Source organism: Hemitrygon akajei, chromosome 8, assembly GCF_048418815.1.
Source record: "Hemitrygon akajei chromosome 8, sHemAka1.3, whole genome shotgun sequence".
Taxonomy (NCBI): domain Eukaryota; kingdom Metazoa; phylum Chordata; class Chondrichthyes; order Myliobatiformes; family Dasyatidae; genus Hemitrygon; species Hemitrygon akajei.
Window position 1 is genome coordinate 169705478 of NC_133131.1, and position 19229 is coordinate 169724706.

General features: G+C 43.8%; 1 protein-coding gene across 3 annotated transcripts in view; it reads left to right on the plus strand.

Moving 5' to 3' along the window:
• plcd1a (phospholipase C, delta 1a) overlaps positions 1 to 19229 on the plus strand; it is a 150881-nt gene that overhangs the window by 51965 nt on the left and 79687 nt on the right. Inside the window, exon 1 of one of the 3 annotated variants that reach the window (XM_073055051.1) lies at positions 9683 to 9701. The exons of the other annotated variants lie outside the window; for them this stretch is intronic. The gene's annotated coding sequence lies outside the window, so the exon portion shown is untranslated. Of the gene's footprint in view, positions 1 to 9682; positions 9702 to 19229 lie in introns of those variants that run through there. 3 annotated transcript variants of the gene reach the window in all.

A 19229-nucleotide genomic window follows, 5' to 3' on the forward strand; every position in this document is an offset into this window, starting at 1 on the left:
ATTCATTTTCTTGTGTGCATTCACTGTAAATATAAAGAAAACAATAATAATAACTCAGCACTAAATATCGAGAACATGAGCCAAGGAGTCCTTGAAAGTGAGTCCATAGGCTGTGGAACAGTTTAGTGTCGGGGCAAGCAAATTTGAGTGAAGTTATCCCTTTGGTTCAACAGCATGATGGTTTCGGAGTAATAACTGTTCCTGACTTGGTGGTGTGAGTCCTGAGGCTGTACCACCTTGGATGGCAGCAGCGAGAAGAGAGCATGGTCTGGATGGTGGGGGTCCTCAATGATGGATTCTGCTTTCCTGTGACAGTGGTCTGTATAGATGGACTGAGTCGTATCCATAACTCTTTTGTAGGCTTTTCTGTTGAAGGGCATTGATATTTACATACCAGGCAGGTACATTAACAACATTTCTAAGTCACTTGGACAGCTACATGGATTGGAAAGAGAGGAATATGGAGCAAATGTGGTCAGTAGGTCTAGCTGAGATGTGCATCATGGTTGGTATGGATGAGTCGGGGCGAAGGGCTGTCTCACTACCAGTAGTTATGGATGAGCAATAACTACCAGCCCTGTCAGCCACACCCAAATCGTGTAAATGAATCAGTACTCTAATAGCCATAAATCTAAATAGCTGGCACTGGTCCATGATTAACAACTAGTACAGGTGCTGTTAAAATCACTACCAAGAGTTGTGCCACTCGGACACCTGGAATCAGGTACAAGATAGCTGGTAACCTTGAAGAGAGTAGGCATTACAGTAGGTACCTACCATGGCAAACATTAACTAACAGCAAGAGCCACTATGGACAGAGAGTCTCCCTGGTGTAAGAGAGGAAGGATCTGATTCTTCTGTAGGTTTCTTCATGGTTCCCTACCACATCCCGAAGACTCGGGGAATGATGGGCTAGTTGGTTTCTGTAAACTGTCAATGGTAGAATTTGGGGGGAAGTTGGGCGGAACCCCCTCATTTTCATACCTTCAAACTAACATCAAATTGAGACCCAGATGCCTTGATGAACAACCACAAGCCATGAAGCTTGGTGTGGCTACCACAGAGACTCTTGGGGAAAGGCCAAACATGAGATCCTCCTGTCACAGAATATAGAACACTACAGCACAATACAAGCCCTTTTAAACCTACTCCAGGAGTTATAGGGAAAGATTGACTAGGTCAAAACTTTATTCACTGGAATATAGGAGAATGAGAGGAGATTTGATAAAGTTATTCAAAATTATGAGATGTATAGATAAGGTAAATGCAAACAGGCTTTTCCCACAGAGACGAGAAAATCAGCAGATGCTGGAAATCCAAAGCAACACACAAAATGCTGGGAGAACTTAGAAGGCCATGCAGCATCTATAAAAAGAGTAAATAGTTGATGTTTCCGGCTGAGACCCTTCATTAGAAGAGAAGTCAGAGTAAGAAGGCAGTGGAAGAGAGGAAGAAATATAAGAAGGTAAAACCAGGAGAGGAGGAGGGGTGTAGCAAAGAGCTAGGAAGTTGATTGGTGAAAGAGATATAGGGCTGGAGGAGTGGGAATCTGACAGGAGGGAACTGAAGACCATGGGAGAAAAGGAAGGAGCACCAGAGGCAGGTGATGGGCAAGAAAGGAGATAAGGTGAGAGAGGGAAACATAAATGAGGAATGGTGAAGTAGGGGTCAATTACTGGAAGTTTGAGAAATCGATGTTTGTGCCATCAGGTTGGAGGCTACCCAGATGGAATATAAGGTGTTGCTCCTCCAACCTGAGTGTGGCCTCATCATGGCAGTAGAGCAGACCAGGCACTGACATGTTGGAATGGGAAGTAGAATTGAAATGGGTGGCTACTGGAAGATCCTGCATTTTCTGGCAGACAGAGCACAGATGCTCGGCATAACGGACTCCCCAGGGCTCAGAGGTAGACAGGAGGCCACATCGGGAGCACTGGATACAGTAGATAACCCCAACTGACTCACAGCTGAAGTGTCACCTCACATGGAAGGACTGTTTGGGGCTCTGAATGGTAGTGAGGGAGGAGGTGTGGCACTTGTTCTACTTGCAAGGCTAAGTACCAGGAGGGAGATCAGTGGAGAGGAACAAATGGACTGGGGAGTTGCATAGGGAGCGATCCCTGTGGAAAGCAGGGGATGAGGGAAAGACGTGCTTGGTGGTGGGATCCTGTTGGAAATGGTGTAAGTTACAGAGAATTATGTGCTGGACAAGAGGAACCTTATCTCTGGGGTGGTGGTGGGAGAATGGGGTGAGGGCAGAAGTACACAAAATGGAAGAGATAAGGGTGAGGACAGCGTTGATGGTGGAGGAAGGGAAGCCCCTTTCTTTGAAGAAGGAGTACATCTCAGTAGTTCTGAGAGTAGGTGCAGCAGAAACAGGAACTGAGAGGAGATGGCATTTTTACAAGTGACAGGGTGGGAAGACGTATAGTCCAGGTAGCTGTGAGGATCAATGGGTTTATAAAAGATATTAGTAGATAGACAGTCTCCAGGGATGGAGATAGAAAGGTCAAGAAAGGGAGTGGAAGAGGAAATGGACCAAGTAAATTTGAGGGCAAAGTGGAATTGAGGAAGTTGACGAGGTCAGCATGGGCGCAGGAAGCAGCACCAATGCAGTCATCGATGTAACATAGGAAGTCCTGCCAAATGGTCTCGGCCCGAAACGTCGACTGTACTCTTCTCCATAGTGCTGCCTAGCCTGCTGAGTTCCTCCAGCATTTTGTGTGTGCTGCTTAGATTTCCAACATCTGCCGATTTTCTTCTGTTTAGAATAGGAAGAGTTGGGGAGTGATACAAGTGTAGGCATGGAACATAGACTGTTTCACGTGTTGACTGAGTTTGGGTGGGACTAGAACTAGAGGTCTTGGGTTAAGGGTGAGAGGAGAAATATTTAAGTGGGGTATGAGGGGCATCTTCTTTACTCAATGAGATTGTGGAGCGAGCAGCGTGCGTCTTGAGTGGTTTATGTGGGTTTGAACATTAAAGATAAATTTGGATAAATACCTGGATGGGAGGGGTATGGAAAGCTATTGTCCAGGTGTAGACTGGGCAGATGAATAGTTCGGTGAAGGTGAACACTTTCAGAGAAGGTAGCATAGCCCAAATGATGGGGATATTTGATAGACGTTGCCTTCTTGAAGGCAGAGCGTCCAGTAGATACTTCCAATGGTGCGGTGGGACGTGTCCAAGATGTATTGACTATTCTGGTTGATGCACCATCAATAACTCACTCTGAGACGTAAGAAGCGAGATATCGGCTTTTATTGACTGGAAGAATGAACAACACTACATCCTGGAGAATGAGGCCGGGCTCAGGCCTCAATCGCCTTTATACAGGGGTCTGTGGGAGGAGCCACAGGAGCAGTCCAGACAGGTATATGTAGTTCACCACACTGGTCCTGTCGGTCGATGGGATTAACAGAATATTCAATAAGTCTTGGGCACATCCATTATAGCCTAGGTGACCAGAACTGCACATGAAACTCCACATTAGGCTTCACCCGTGTCTTGTACAACTTCAGCACAACATCCTGTCTTGCCTTACATTGCTTCTCACGCAGGAATTTGGGTCAGTGAAGCTTTTCTTAAAGTCTTGTTGCTGTTGCACCTTAGAAACCATGGCAGGCAATTTGCAATACCAGTTGTTCTGGTTTCCTTGGCATTAATTGATGGGGGAATATTGGCTAGGATACAACAAAGAACTGCCTTTGCTTCATCTTTTAGATTGCAAAGCCATTGATGACTAAGCTTTAATTTTTTTTAAGTATGGGATTAACAGAAGGCAGTTCTCTCACATAGACAAGTCAAGGTCAAAGTCGAGTTTGGCATATGCGCAAGGACACATGCACAGATGCAAAGAAAAACTTATCACAGGCACATACTGTAGCATCATATATGCAGCATTCACAAGAAAACTATAAATTATACACATTTTTGTAAGAAAGGTTGCAAAAAATAACCACAAAGTGCACTTTAGTGCAAAATGGTCATTCTCTTGCTAACACAAAGGCAGCAAATGCTGGAAATCCAAAGCAACTCTCACAAAATGCTGGAGGAACTCAGCAAGTCAGGCAGCTTCTATGGAGAAGAGTAAACAGCTGATGTTTCAGGCTGAAACCCTTCTTCAGGACTGAAAAGGAAGGGGGAAGATGCTCAAATAAAAAAGGTGGGGGGGGAAGGGAAAGAGGTTAGCTGGAAGATGATAGGTGAAGTCAGGTGGGTGAGAAAGGTCAAGGACTGAAGAACAAAGAATCTGATAGGAGAGGAGAGTGGACAACAGGAGGAAAGGACCCAGGGGGAACTAATAGGTAGGGGAGAAGAAGTGTGAGGTCAGAGTGGGGAATAGAGGAGGGATGGAATTTGTTGACCTGAAAGAGAAATCAGTATTCATGCCATCGGATTGGAGAGTACCCAAACTGAATATAAGGTACTGCTCCTCCACCCTGAGTGTGCCTCATCTTGGCACAAGAGGAGGTAATGGATCGACATGTCGGAATGAGAATGAGAATTGGACTTAAAATGTTTGGCCATCGGGAAGTCTCACTTGTGTTGGTGTGTTGCTAAATTGTAGAGATCAGGGTTGTGCCAGATGGTTCAAGAACCAAATGGTTGAAGGGAAGTAGCTGTCCTTGAGCAACCTGGTGGTGTGAAACTTCTGGCTTCTGTGTCTCCTTTCTGATGGTAGCTGGGAGTAGATGGCATGGGCTGGATGATAGGGATCTTTGATGATGGATGCTGCCTTGAGGCAGTGCCTCCTATAGATATTACAGATGGTATGGTAATATTTAGCAGAGTCTACAACTCTGTAGTTTCAGATTCATTTATTTATCACACGTACATCAAAATATACAATGAAACGTTTCATTTGAGTTAACAACCAACACAACCAATGGATATGCCGAGAGCAGCCTGCAAGTGTCACCACATATTCTATCGCCAATATAGCAAACGTTCAGCAGAACAGCCGTAGGCAGCAGCAACAACAAAACAAGACAACAAGAGCAAAACAGGTCCCTTCTGCACCCTTCCACACACTCTCACAGATAGGCCTCCAACCCCTCTTAGATTTGCAGACTTCTGACCTCCAGCCTTTAGTCCCTAGCCCAGAGCCACAGACCTCTGATCACCTGCGCACTCAAACTGCTGTACTAGACCATAATGCAACCAGTCAGGATCAACGTTTAAGAGCGTTCAATGATAAGTTGAATCTCCTTAAGCCTGTAGAATGAATTAATACTTGTTGTCTCCTGAAAAAGTGATTTGCAAAGCCTCAGGAAGGACAAAAATTGGTTTAAAAATGCCACCATAAGACATAAGAACAATTAGATCATTCGGCCCATCAAGTCTGCTCTGCCACTTGATTGTGCTGATTTGTTTTCCCCATAGATTTCCTATAACTTCTGTTTATATTTTAGTTTCTTGAGCTATTCCATGAGATAATCACTGATCTGTGTGTAACCCCATTAACCATTCTTTACTGCATCTCGCTGAAAATCTTTGACAATCTTGGCCACATGTTTAGGTACACGCGTACACTTACCCGTTAAAGCATATATCTAACCATCTAATCATGCAGTAGCTACTCAATGCATAAAAGCATGCAGACGTGGTCAGGAGTTCCATGTGTTACTTAGACCAAATGTCAGAATGGGAAGAATTGTGATGTAAATGAGCTTGATTGTGGAATGATTGTTGGTGCCAGATGGGGTGGTTTGAGTATCTAAGAAAACTGTAGCTCTCCAAGGATTTTCACGCACAGCAGTCTCTAGAGTTTACAGAGAATGGTACAAAAAACAAAAAAGCATTCAGTGAGCAGCAGTTTTGTGGGCAAAAACACCTTAATGAAAGAAGTCAAAGGAGCGTGGCTAGACTGGTTTAATCTGACAGGAACTCAAATAACCACACATTACAACAGTGGTGTGTAGGTGAGCATCTCTGAATGCACAAGGCATCGAACCTTGATGTGGATGTGCTACAGCTGCAGAAGACCACAAACACTCACTAAGCGGCCACTTTATTAGATGCAGAAGGTAACTAATAAAGTGGTCACTGAATGTAAATGTACCAATCTGAAACTGAACAACTAACATAGCAGAAATTGCTATTTGCAATTATAAACTACTGGGCTGTGCAATAACTGGACAAAACACAGAAGGGAAAAGGTGACTGCTCACTCTATAATACCTCTGCTGTCCTAATAAAACTCATTCCTGTTTACATAGCTGCACCTTGTGGTTTGAAAACAGATCACTCCTTGTGAATATTAATAAATCAAATGCTTCAGGGCTGGGTCTTCCTTACAACAATGGCTTAATTGCACCTGCTAGCAGATGTACAGTCAGCCAATCGCTATCTTTAGGTCACGTGGGTGCACTGTTTAGCTAAGGTGGGTCACCTAAAGATAACTATTGCTCTAAGGTAGCAACAGCCAATAACGTACTTCTGAGTGAAGTTGAATTATGCACAGGAAGCTTCCATGAGCAGTTGTGTGATGGTGAATGGCTTATTGTGATAGTATTGGTGTGGTCATTTGAGACAAGTATGATGTTCTCCGGAGGGAACGACTGTGCAGACCTCGACAGATCAGGGTCAGGGTTCAGTGGTATATAATACAAGATGACTCAGGACCCATCACTGTTGCAGTCTTCCTCTGCCTTCACTGCCATTGTGATGTGTCATCATCTTCTGCCAGCTCCACTGTTGACGTCTTGGTTGGATCACTCTTTGTTTGGAGTCTCCCCTTGACACTACCGAAGCTAAGATCGAGATGCCATCGCTCTTGAGATCTCAGGAATATACAGGCCCATCCACCATGACAAGTTGACAATCCTTAGAAGAGTTTTTTGTGATGCTGTTTAGAGAATATAGTTATTTCCTACAATACATCTACATCCGCTGTCACTGTAGCCTCTTCTGATGGGATCCTATTCTCAGAGGACGTGCTGTCTAATCCAGGCAGTGGCCTGGTAAATCTCATCCTCAACCTCTCTAAAATTTCCATGTCTTTCCCAGAACGGAACACAATATTCCAAGTGTGGAATAAAGATGGATGCAAAACAACAAATTTCATGTGTCATTAATATCCTGACATTTTCTTGTTTCCTATTTGTTTGATTTGCTTGATTGGATCGTTGTTCATTCTAACCCTCTCTCCCTATTCATGTATTTCAGAAACAGAATCAGAATCATGCTTAATATCACTAGCATATACCATGAAATTTGTTGTTCACAAGCCAAAGATGATTTTATTATCAACTTTCATATTTCTCTCTTATCCCCATTCCTAGCACACTGCACTTAGAATGTTGTGTACAGAGAAACACAGACAAAATGCTGGAGGAACTCAGCAGCATCTGTGAAGGGGAATAGACAGTGTTCATTTCGGGCCAAGACGTTTTTACAGGATTGGAAAGGAAAGGGAAAAAAGCCAGAAAAAGAAGGTGGGGGAGGAATACAAGCTGGCAGAGGATAGGGGAGACCAGGTGAGTGGAAAGGTCTGTGGGTAGGGAGGGGAATGGAGTGAAAAGCTGGCTTCACCTATCACCTTCTAGCTTGTACTCCGTCTCCTCTGCCCCACTTTTTTAATTTGGCTTCTTCCCCCTTTCTAGTTCCGATGAAAGGTTTTGACCCGAAACATTGACCATTTATTCATTTCCATAGATGCTGTCTGACCAGCTGAGTTCCTCCAGCATTTTGTGCGTGTTGCTCTAGATAGTCACTTGTTTTATTTATCCCCAGGGCAGGGAGGTCTTGAGCTAGAGTCACAAGTTTAAGATGAGCACAGAGAAATTGAAAGGAGATGTGAGAGGCAAGTTTTTTGTGCAGAGGATGGTGGTATATGGAATGCGGTGGTAAAGGCAGATTGAGGTACAGTGTTTGAACACTCTTGATATACAGGCTGTTCCCAGAGAGAGAGATACATACACACTCACACCCACACTCTCACACTCTCTCGCACCCACACTCTCTCTCTCGCTCTCTCTCTCTCGCGCTCTCTCTCACTCTCTCTCTCACTCTCTCACGCTCTCTCACAATCTCTCACACCCACACACACTCTCACACACACTTCAGGGGCTGCTCGTGAGCAACACCCTTTGGTCTGCCTGCGTGTTGAGATATCAGTAGAGGAATGCTTCCGACTGGCTCATTTCTGGCTGCAGGAGTCCATGCTAAGGAACATGCTGAATCTCGGTGCAGTCACTACAAGAACTCGGTGTGAGAGAACTGAGGTGTAGGGTTCATCTGCTACTAGACAGGGAGGGGCTGGGTTGGGTGAGGAAGCTCCTCAAATTATTGTAGTAGTGTACTACCCCAGGGACCCACATGAGTGGCAACAGTCTTATTACTTCCAGAAATGTAATAGAACAATATGTAATGAACGTAAAAATGGAAAAGGCATTGCACCATTTATTCTTGTAAATTCTTTTTATTACAAATAAAGTCTATTTTGATATATAAAATGTTTAATGCACATTTGGACAGGAACATAGGAAAGGCGAAGAGGGACATCGGGCTAATCAGGTAGATGAGGTTAGTGTAGCTGGTCATCATGGTTAGCATGGATAAGTTGGGCTGAAGGGCCTGCTTGTGTGCTCTCTGACACTATGACTCCAATCTGCAGTCTCTTACATCTCAGTAATACAAGTAAAGACAAAGCGGGATGTGAGCCCAGTGAAGGCAATTGAGATTAGTGCGACAGGCATCACGGATGGCCTGGACGACGTGGGTTTGTAAGGCCTTTTCTGTGCTGTACAACTGTGTGAGTCGACAGGTAAATATTCTTTCCAGCAATTGAGAGGGTGTGAGGAAGTGTGATTTTTGTTTAATGTGAGAGTTACTTGATGCTGGGTTTCATGGAATTGAATCAGAAACTACAGCCACATTTAACGGAGTTTCATAGAACATAGATCATAGAACAGTGTTGTGCTGAACAAATTAAATTACGTAGTAATCAATTGGCTAACTAATCTCTTCTGCCTACATGATGTCCATATCCTATTTTCCTCACATTCGTGTGCCTATCCAAGTATCTCTTGTGCTTCTGCCTGTACAAACACCCCAGGCAGCAAATTCCAAGCACCCAGCACTTCCTGTGTTTTTACAAGAAAGAAAACTTGCTCCTCACATCTCCTTTAAAATTACCCCTCACCTTAAATGTCTGCCTTCTAGTATTAGTTATTTCAACCCTGGGTAAAAGATGCTGTCAGTCTACTCTATCGATGGTTCTCTTAATCTTTTAAACCTCTATCAGATCTCCCCTCATCCGCTCTGGAGAAAGCAGTCCAAGTTTCGATATACAGCTGACGGAAAGGCAGATAAAGGCATGTGGGAACAGAGAAGGCACGTGAGATTTCCACTGTCGCTTTCCGACTTGTGACTGTTGGTGTAATTCCCTGCAAGTCACACCATTTGCTTAGAACCCCCAGGAGTCATGGAGGCTGCTATTTACCACAGCCTGTCAAAGCTCGTAAAGGGGAACTGTGCCTGCAGGTTTTCACCTATCACCCATTCTTCGCGTGGGTGTTAAGGAGAGAAATGATAATTGGTTTATTATTGTCACATGTACCGAGTTACAAGGAAGAGCTTGTCTTGCATGCCATCTATATATTGTACATCGAGGGAAGGGCAGCAACAATGCAGAATAAAGTGTTCCAGCTGCTGAGAGAGTGTGGCAACCATTAAGGAGTAAGGGCCATGACCAGGTAGATTATGAGCTCAAGAGAAAAGATTAGCTGTTCTTTGTTATTTATATTGAAACATCAAAGCACCTAAGACTTTTGTACAGTATTGTATTTGTCAACATGGAGTGGAGGACTAGTTTGTAAATATGATGGGAGCAAAGGTTGGTGGGAATGGTGAGGGTGGAGCGCCACAGGAGGGGTGTGGGACAGGTGGCAGAGAAGGAGTGCCGGGGAAGGAGGCACCAGGCAAGGTCATTTGATTGCAAATTGGTTTATGGATCATTCCAGAATGCCTCTTTGGTGTTTCCTGCTCTCTCCCTTCTCCCTTCCCTTTTTCCCCAACCATAATTCCCCTCTCCCTGCCCCATTCCCATTCTCAGTCCACAATGGAATATCAGAATCAAGTTTATCATCAGTAACGTATCATGACATTTGTTTTTAGTGGCAGCAGTGCAGTGTAATGCATAAAATTACTACAGCACTGTACAAGTCTTAGGCACACGAGCTGTATATTTGTGTGTGCCTGGGACTTTTGCACAGTACTGTACCTCTCCATTCATCAGTACAGTAGATCAGTGGGCATGTCCAGCTTTTTCTCTACAACCTCTCTCACAAACTGTTGACAATGCAGAAGAATACCTGGTGGAGTTATAGAGTGATGCCACGGTAGCATAGAGGTTAGGGTGATGCTATTACAGTTTGGGGAGTTGGAGTTCAATTCCATTGTAGTCTGTAAGGTTTGTACGCCCTTCCAGTGAGCACATGGTTTCCTCCAGGTGCTCTGGTTTCCCCATGTCCAATGACATATGTCATAGTAGGTTAATTAGTCATTGTAAGTTGTCCTGTGATTCAGCAAGGATTAAATAGGTGGCTTGCTGGATGAACTGGAAGGGCGTGTTTAGTGCTGTATATCTAAATAAATAAAAGATATTGCAAGGAAACAGGTCTTTTGGCCCACTCAGCTCCCACTGACCCTCAACCACTCATTTACACTAATTCTACCCTACTCAGCCCACATTCCAATCAATTGCACTCACTAGGAGCAATCTGTGATCTCCCAACCCATGTGAATCTGGGGTGGGGGGTTGAGGGGAAAATAAATCAGAGAAACTGAGGAAGTGGTGAGGCCCCATGTGCCACCTAGGCACTAAGGGTTCAGACAACGACAAAGGAAATGGTGGATGTTGGCTCGATTGCAGCTTTTAAGAGAAGTTTGGATAAGTATATAGATAGAGAGCGGTATCGAGGACTGTGGTCCGGGTGTGAGTTGATTGGATTAGCCAGAATAACAGTTTGGCATGGACTGGATGTTTATGTGCTTTATGACTCTAAACTAGAGGAAATCCACGTGGTCACAGGGCAAATGTGCAAACTCCTCATGGAGCTTCCAGGTAGCAGCTCTCCAAGCCACAATACTGATCCAACCATTTACATACAAAGCAGTATTTCTTACAGTGGCTTCCTTTTTGCAAACACTGTGAGCCTCTGATAGGCTCTCTACTGAAGCATTGTTTTAATCAGGTTTACTCTGGCATTTGTGTCGTTTATCGCATGGTGATTTGTGCCTGGGCAATTGTGATCTCAAGCTTAAAAGAGATTGGCAGACTTGTCCCCTCACCTGTCACAGTCTTCTGGGAACCCAGTGAATGGACATTTGAGTACAGCCGATATATGTGGAAGGTGATCCCATCCCTCCAACTCTGCCGTGGAGATCCAGGAGACTGCAGATGCTGGGTTCTGAAGTAATAAGGAAGCTGAGGAACTCAGTGGGTCTACAACACCACAAGCCATAGTAGCAGGATTAGGCCATTTGGCCCATCGAGTCTACGCTGCCATTCCATCAAGTCTGATTTATTATCCCTCTCAACATTATTCTCTTGCCTTCTTCCCATTACCTTTGATGCCCTAACTAGTCAAGAATCTATCAACCTCCACTTTAAATATACCCAATGACATGGCCTCCACAGCTGTCTGTGGCATTGAATTCCACAGATTCACCATCCTCTGGCTAAAGATATTCCTTCTCATCTCTGTTTTAAAGGGACATCCTTGTATTCTGAGGCTGTGACCTCTGGTCCTAGACTCCCTCACTACAGGAAACAACCTCTCCACGTCCACTCTGTCTAGGCCTTTGAATATTTCAATGGATCCCTCCTCATTCTTCTTCCAACACTTGTGGGAGGAAAGAAATTGTCAACATTTTGTGTCAAAAGCTTGCATCAGGACTGAGTCCAGATGTCTGTGAGCTTGACAATCCAAGAGACATTTTCTGGAGGTCCAGAGGTGGTCTGCTCTGAGGTTAGAGACCAGAGTACGTGGGTGAGTGGGGAGGTGGGAACGATTGGAAAGGGGCTTGCTTACTGGTGTTGCTGCTTGTGGTGGAACAGCACAGTCCAGGCCCTTCGGTCCGCAATGTTATCAGAATCAGGTTTATCACCAGCATGTGACGTGAAATTTGTTAACTCAGCAGCAGTTCAATGCAATACATAATCTAGCAGAGAGAAAAAAATAAATAAAATAAAACATCATAGTAAATAAAAAAGTAAATCAATTACGTGTATTGAATTGATTTTTTAAAATGTGCAAAAAACAGAAATGCTATATATTTTTTAAAAAGTGAGGTAGTGTCCGAAGTTTCAATGTCCATTTAGGAATCGGATGGCAGAGGGGAAGAAGCTGTTCCTGAATCGCTGAGTGTGTGCCTTCAGGCTCCTGTACCTCCTACCTGATGGTAACAGTGAGAAAAGTGCATGCCCTGGGTGCGGGAGGTCCTTAATAATGGACGCTGCCTTTCTGAGACACCGCTCCTGAAAGGTGTCCTGGGTACTTTGTAGGCTAGTGCCCAAGATGGAGCTGACTAGAATTACAACCTTCTGCAGCTTCTTTCGGTCCTGTGGAGTAGCCCCTCCATACCAGACAGGCTGCAGCCTGTCAGAATGCTCTCCACGGTACAACTATAGAAGTTTTTGAGTGTATTTGTTGACATGCCAAATCTCTTCAAACTCCTAATAAAAGTATAGCCGCTGTCTTGCCTTCTTTATGACTATGTTGGGAAACCAATTGGAAACCAATTAAAAACCAATTAAAATTAGAAATCAAATGGCTAACTAAACTAATCTCTTTTGCCTACACCATGTCATAACTTCCATTTAGTTCAGTTACCAGAAGCTCTGTCTATCCTTAGAATCGGGCATGGGGTTGGCCATGTGGCACAACTGACAAACGGTGATCTGAATTCCTCTTCTACCTGTTTGCCATAGTGCCAGTCAGAGAGAAATCAGTCGAATCTGTCACTGTACCGATGGTTGTTTTGGTCCTGTGTCTCTTATGTTTGTCCCATCTTGTTTATCCTTTTAAGATTAGAGAGATAAAGATTATCTTTATTTGTCATATGTAAATCAAAATATACACTGAAATGCATTGTGCTGGGGCAGCACACAAATGTCATCATGCTTTCGGTGCCTACATAGCATGCCACAACTCATTAATCCTAACTTGTATGTCCTTGGACTGTGGGAGAAAACTGGAGCACCAGGAGGAAACTCACGGTCACACGGGTGAATGTACAAACTCCTTACAGATAACGGCAAGAATCGAACCCTGGTCAGTGAATGTTGGCGTGGCAAAGCAATTGCAACAACCACAACACCACTGTGTTATGCAAGCTAGTAACAGAGAGATGGAGTGCTGAACTCTTCCTTCTCGCAGTGGAATCAAACCCTGATCTTACAGCTGGTGTTGTACTCTTTAAGGGAGAGAGCTAGCTCTCCACCGTGTGGACAAGGTGGAAGGGAATGACTGGATTTGCACTCAAGTTTAATGAGATGTCACCATTGTTCATCTGGCTGCTTGCAGCTGAGTTCTGTCACTGTTTGACAGCATGCGTGGGGTCTCAGCCCAAAACAAGACCCTCCAGTGGTCGTGATTGACCATCGATGTTGCATCCTAGCTGTCTACGTTCGATACACAAGCCAGGGCAGTACAATATGGAGAGAAAGCTGTTGCCTAAACAGCAAGCTTTTCTTCACACAGCTGATGAGTCCAAAGGAATGGCAGAGACCGATACAGTTTGGTACTACAGTGTCGCAGGAGTTACCAGTCAATGTTGAACTCAACATAGCACTAACTTAGGGACTCCAGCTCTGGATTTTTCCCTTGTGTTTCCTCCTGAAGCCTTCCCCATGAGTGGGCATAGCTGCAAGGCAGCAGAGGTTTGAGATCAGAGTTTTCCTTCTGGATTTAGTTGCCAACCACAGCTGATGAGCCCCATCTGCCCGGACTGTTTATTCTCCTCCATAGATGCTGCCTGTCTTGCTGAGTTCCTCCAGTATTTTGTTTGTTTTGCTCTGGATTTCCAGCATCTACAATGTCTGTTGTGTTTTTGATTTACTGCGTATCTGGGGTAGGGTGTAGATTGTAGTCAGATCAGGCCCGAGGCACAAGGAGAGGTTTATCTGATCTGAAGAGACAGCAGACTGTTATGGCATAAGGAAGTCCCAGGAGCCTGCTTACTACTGCTGTGTTTCTGTGTTACCAGTGTGAAGTCCTGATCACATTGCAGTCAGCCGCTTCCTATTAAAGTCATAAAGGTTGCAGTGAGAAAATAAGTCACATAGCAACCCAAACAGCCTTAAATTTAAAGCACAAAAGATTCTGCAAAAGCTGGAAATCAGTGAGTAACACATACTATGGTTAGCATGACTCTATCACAGTTCAGGGCGTTGGAGTGCGGAGTTCAGTTCCAATGGTGTCCATAAGAAATTCATGCGTCCTTTCTGTGAGTGTGTGGGTTTCCCCTGAGTGCTCTGGTTTCCTTCCACATTCCAAAGACGTACTGGTTACTAGGTTGATTGGTCATTGTAATTTGTCCGGTGATTAGGCTTAGGTTACGTCAGTGTGTAGCTGGGCTCTGCAGCTCCTTGGGCTGGAAGGGCCTGTTCTGTGCTGTATAAATATGTAAAATACTGGAGGTCAGGCTGTGTCTATGGAAAGGTGTAAACAGTTGATGTTTTGGGCTGGGACACTTTCATCAGGACTGGGATGATCAAGGGTTTTAGCTGGAAATGTCGACTGTTTATTCCTTTCCATAAATACTGCCTGACCTGCTGAGTTGCTCTAGAATTTTGTGTGTGTCAAATTTAAAACAGAAATCGCTGGGAGGAAAATCCTAGGCCAGGCAGTATCTGTGGAAAGAGAAGTGGAATTAATGTTTCCAGTAAAGACTACTCATCCACTGCTGTGCTTTAAATCTGCAGCCTTTTGATTTTCAGAGGGAAGTTAACTGAATGGTGAGAAAGTTAACAGCAGAAAGGAAAACAGATTATCATTTAAATACACTCAGTGACCACTTTATTAGATACCTCTTCCACCGAATAAAGCAACCACTGAGTGTATGTTCGTGGTCTTTTGCTGCTGTAGCCCATCCTCTTAAAGGTTCGATGTGTTGTGTGTTCAGAGATCCTCTTCTGCACACCACTGTTGTAATACGTAGTTATTTGCCTTCCTATCAATTTGAATTTCCTCTGACCTCTCTCATTAACGAGGAATTTTCACCCACAGAACTGCTGCTCACTGGATTTTTTGGGGTGTTTTTTGCACCATTTTCTGTAAACTCTAGGTATTGCTGTGTGTAAAAAAAAAAAAAATTAAAAAATAATAATAATAATAATAAATTAATTCCTAATATATCAGCAGTTTCTGAGGCACTGAAACCAGCCTGTTTGCCACCAACAATTATTCCATGGTCAGAGCCACTTAGATCGCATTGCTTCCCCCATTCTGAAGTTTAGTCTGAACAACAACAGAGCATTGAGTTGCTGCCACGTGATTGGCTGATTAGATATTTGCATTAGCAGGTGGGTGTACCTAATAAAGTGGCCACTGAGTGTACCATATGATAATTAAATGTTGGTGCTTGAAGAGACACAGTTTTGCATGTTGGAGGAGAATTTTGGGATTTAGACCCAGCGTCTGAATGGTGTGGGACTTCGAGCAGCACAGCAAAGGAATGAACCCAGGTTAAAGACCATAAGACATAGTTCCCATCAAGTCTCCTCCAGTATTCTATCATGGCTGATTTATTATCCTTCTCAACCACAGTTCCCTGCCTTCTCCCTGCAACCTTTGACACCCTTACTAATCAAGAACCTATCAATTTCTGCTTTAAATATACTGTACCCAGTTATACTAGTAATTAAACTGAACTAATCCCTCACATCATCATATTGGCCATATTCCTTCATTTTGTGCCTGTCTCAGTCTTCTAAATGCTTCTATCATATCCACCTCCACCACCATCCCCGGCTGTGCATTCTGCCCCCACCACTGTGTTTTTTAAAAAAAACCTACTCCACACATCTCCTTTGAACTTTTCTGCTCTCATCATTCCCATAACAGGGTAACCAAAACCGTACACACGAATCAGAATCAAGTTTATCATCACAGGCACATACCACTGGAGGCACAGGTACAATTCGTCTGCCCAGTGAGGAAGGGCAAAAAGAAAATATCCAGGGTGGGTGGGATCTTTGATTATGTTGGCTGCTATGCTGAAGCAGTGGGAGATATAGACAGAATCCATGGAGCGGAGGCTGGTTTTTGTATGGAAAATTGGAGTCTGGAAATTTGTTTCATATCTGAATGGCCATTTTCTCTCAGTGGGCTGTATGCTGGGCCTCTTGGGGCTGCCTCTGCTTTAGCATTTCTTTCCTCATCTGCCCTTGATGTCCTGGCAGTATAGCACACATCATTGCTGCCCGTCATCTCCTGGCAGGACTGGCACACCCAGATTAGCTGAAAGCGGACTCCACAACCTGGGGCAATGGCCACCATCTTCAACTCTCACGTAACGCCCAGCCCAAGCATTCTCAATGGACTTTGGGTGTACCAGTCAGTGTTTCTGTGGCAACAGGCAACTGTTTGGCTGTGTTTGGGTGTCACCATAGGGAGCTTTATCATCTCAAAAGGAAGCAGTTTGATAAGAAGACCTAGCAGTAATCCATGACTGGGCACGGATTTATAGAGTTGCTCTAGTGTTGCAGTCGGGAAATTTACATTTCAGTAATCAGACTGATCTGAAATTTGCCAAAATAAACTTAACTAAGTAACAGTAAACATGAAACCACAAGATTGTAGTTAACTGGTATTAGGTGATCTGGCCTAGATGTGATTCTTGACTTACCAATGTGGTTAACTCTTAATTGAGTTAGGGTCAAGAGAGTCATACAGTAGAGAAACAGGCCCTTTGACCCACCTCCTCTGTGTCATCATGGCATCTGACTGAGCTGGTCCCATCTGCCTGAGTGTATGTTTAGCATCAGAGGTGAGAATTGTAGAAGATATGGACTTATAGATTTATACAGCAGGCTTTTCAGCCCAGTTTGTTTATATCAACCAAGTTGCCCACATTTGATCCATACCCTTCAAAAACTTCCCTATCTATGCATCTGATAGTTTTTTAAACATTGAAATTGTATCCACTTCTACCACTTCCTTTGATGGTTAACCACCCTCTGTGTGGAAAAAGTGTGTCCTCAGGCCTCTTTTAAATCTTGCCACTTCACCTTAATGTCTGCTCTCTAGCTTTAGACTCCCCAACCTTCCCAGGAAGGAAGGTAGTTTTCACCCAGAGGTGGGGGGGGAGGGTGGAATTTGGAATCTGTATACACTGTCTGAGGGGGCAGTAGACGCTGAGATTCTCACAACGTTTAAGAGGATCTCGATGAAAATATGTTTTGCAAAGGCATAGAAGGTTGCCATCCAAGTGCTGGTAAACAGAATTAGTATAGGTGAGCATTGACAGGATGGGCTGTTGTTGGGTTATTTCTGTGCTCTACCACTCTGTCCTATAATATTTTAAGAACTTGGAACATAGAACATTATAGCACAGTACAGGCCCTTAGGCCCACAATGTTGTACTGATCTTTAAGATCAATCTAACCCATCCCTTCTACATAGCCCTGCATTTTTCTACACTCACATCCCTATATACTTACTTACTGAAGCGCATCACCCCACTGGCTGTCAATATCAGCACGCCAGAGTCCTCTGTCCTGGGCCAATCTTTCATGTTGTCCCCAAGTATAGCCCATCTAGATGAAGATCCTTCCTTTCTCAGGAATGAGGTCTTTGGAGATTCTGTTGGAATTTCAGTAGCTTTGGGCTTTCAAGGGATGGGGTTACTAGCCCCGTGCCCAACACTCCTCCTTTCAAGCTGGGTTTGGGACTGTCCCTGGTGGAGTTATGTACCTATCTAAGATTCTCTAATATATCTGCCTTTACCAGCACCCCGGCAGGGCATTCCATGCACCTACCACTCTATATATAAAAAAAGTACCTGTGAAATTTTGTATTGTTTGATTTAGTATTCAGTTTGAGAGCCACAGATCAGTCTGAATGCAGTTTCAGATCTTGAATAAAGCCAGTTATGTTGCTTTAAGAGATGTGTTAGCCAAGGTGAAATTAAAAAGTTTTTATGTTAGCTGTGTAAATGAAAAGTAGCAAATATTTAATGTTTCACAGTTGCCAATGAATGTGCCTTCTATTGATAGATAAAGGTTCCCAAGGAAAGTTATCCATCTCTGGCCATTGAGAGAGGTTAACACTGGATTAAACGAAAAGATTGTTGCCAGGAAGTCAGTAAGCTTGAGAAATGAAACAGGAGAAGATAAATTTGGAGAGTGTATTGGCAACATGTTTTAAAGATTGTTTACGAAAGTCTCTGAAACTACAAGGGAGTTTGAGCCCATGGATACAACAACCAACAGAGCTTATAATGGTCAAAGTAGGAATGGTTAAGACATATGAAAATATTTGTGTTTGTTTCTTCAGAAAATGCAAATAATGTAGCAGAGAGGGGAGTCGAGTGGCATGGTAGTGTAGTGGTTAACATGACACTTTACAGTACAGGCGGCACAGGTTCAATTCCCATCACTGTCTGTAAAGAGTTTATGTGTTCTTCCTGTGAATGCGTGGGTTTCCTCGCACAGCCCAAAGACGTACTGTTTGGTAGGTTAATTGATCATCATAAGTTGTCCTGTGATCAGGCAAGGATTGAATTGGGGGATTGCTGGGTGGTTGGTGTGTGTCTCAAAGGGCAGGAAGGGTCTATTCCACGCTGTATCTCAATCAATAAGTAAACAGATCTAGTGATGGTGTAGAACAGAGAGACAGAGAGAGAGACAGAGACAGAGAAAAACAAACAATTCAGGAAAATTGGAACCAGACAAGTCCCATCGATGAAATGCCCTCAGAATCAGATGTATTATCACTGATGTCATGAAATTTGTCATTTTGCAGTAGCATAGTACAGGACATACAAAAACTGTTAGGTTGCAATAAAAAAAATACAGTACTGTGTAAAAGTCTTGAACACATATAGGTAAGATCCTAAAGACTTTTGCACAGTGCTGTAGTAATTTTATGTATTGCACTGTACTGCTGCCACAAAAGAAACAAATTTCATGACATATGTGAGCCATGATAAACCTGATTCTGATGTGGGTCTCTATTGTGGACTGAGAGTGGGAAGGTGGCAGGGTGAGGGGAATC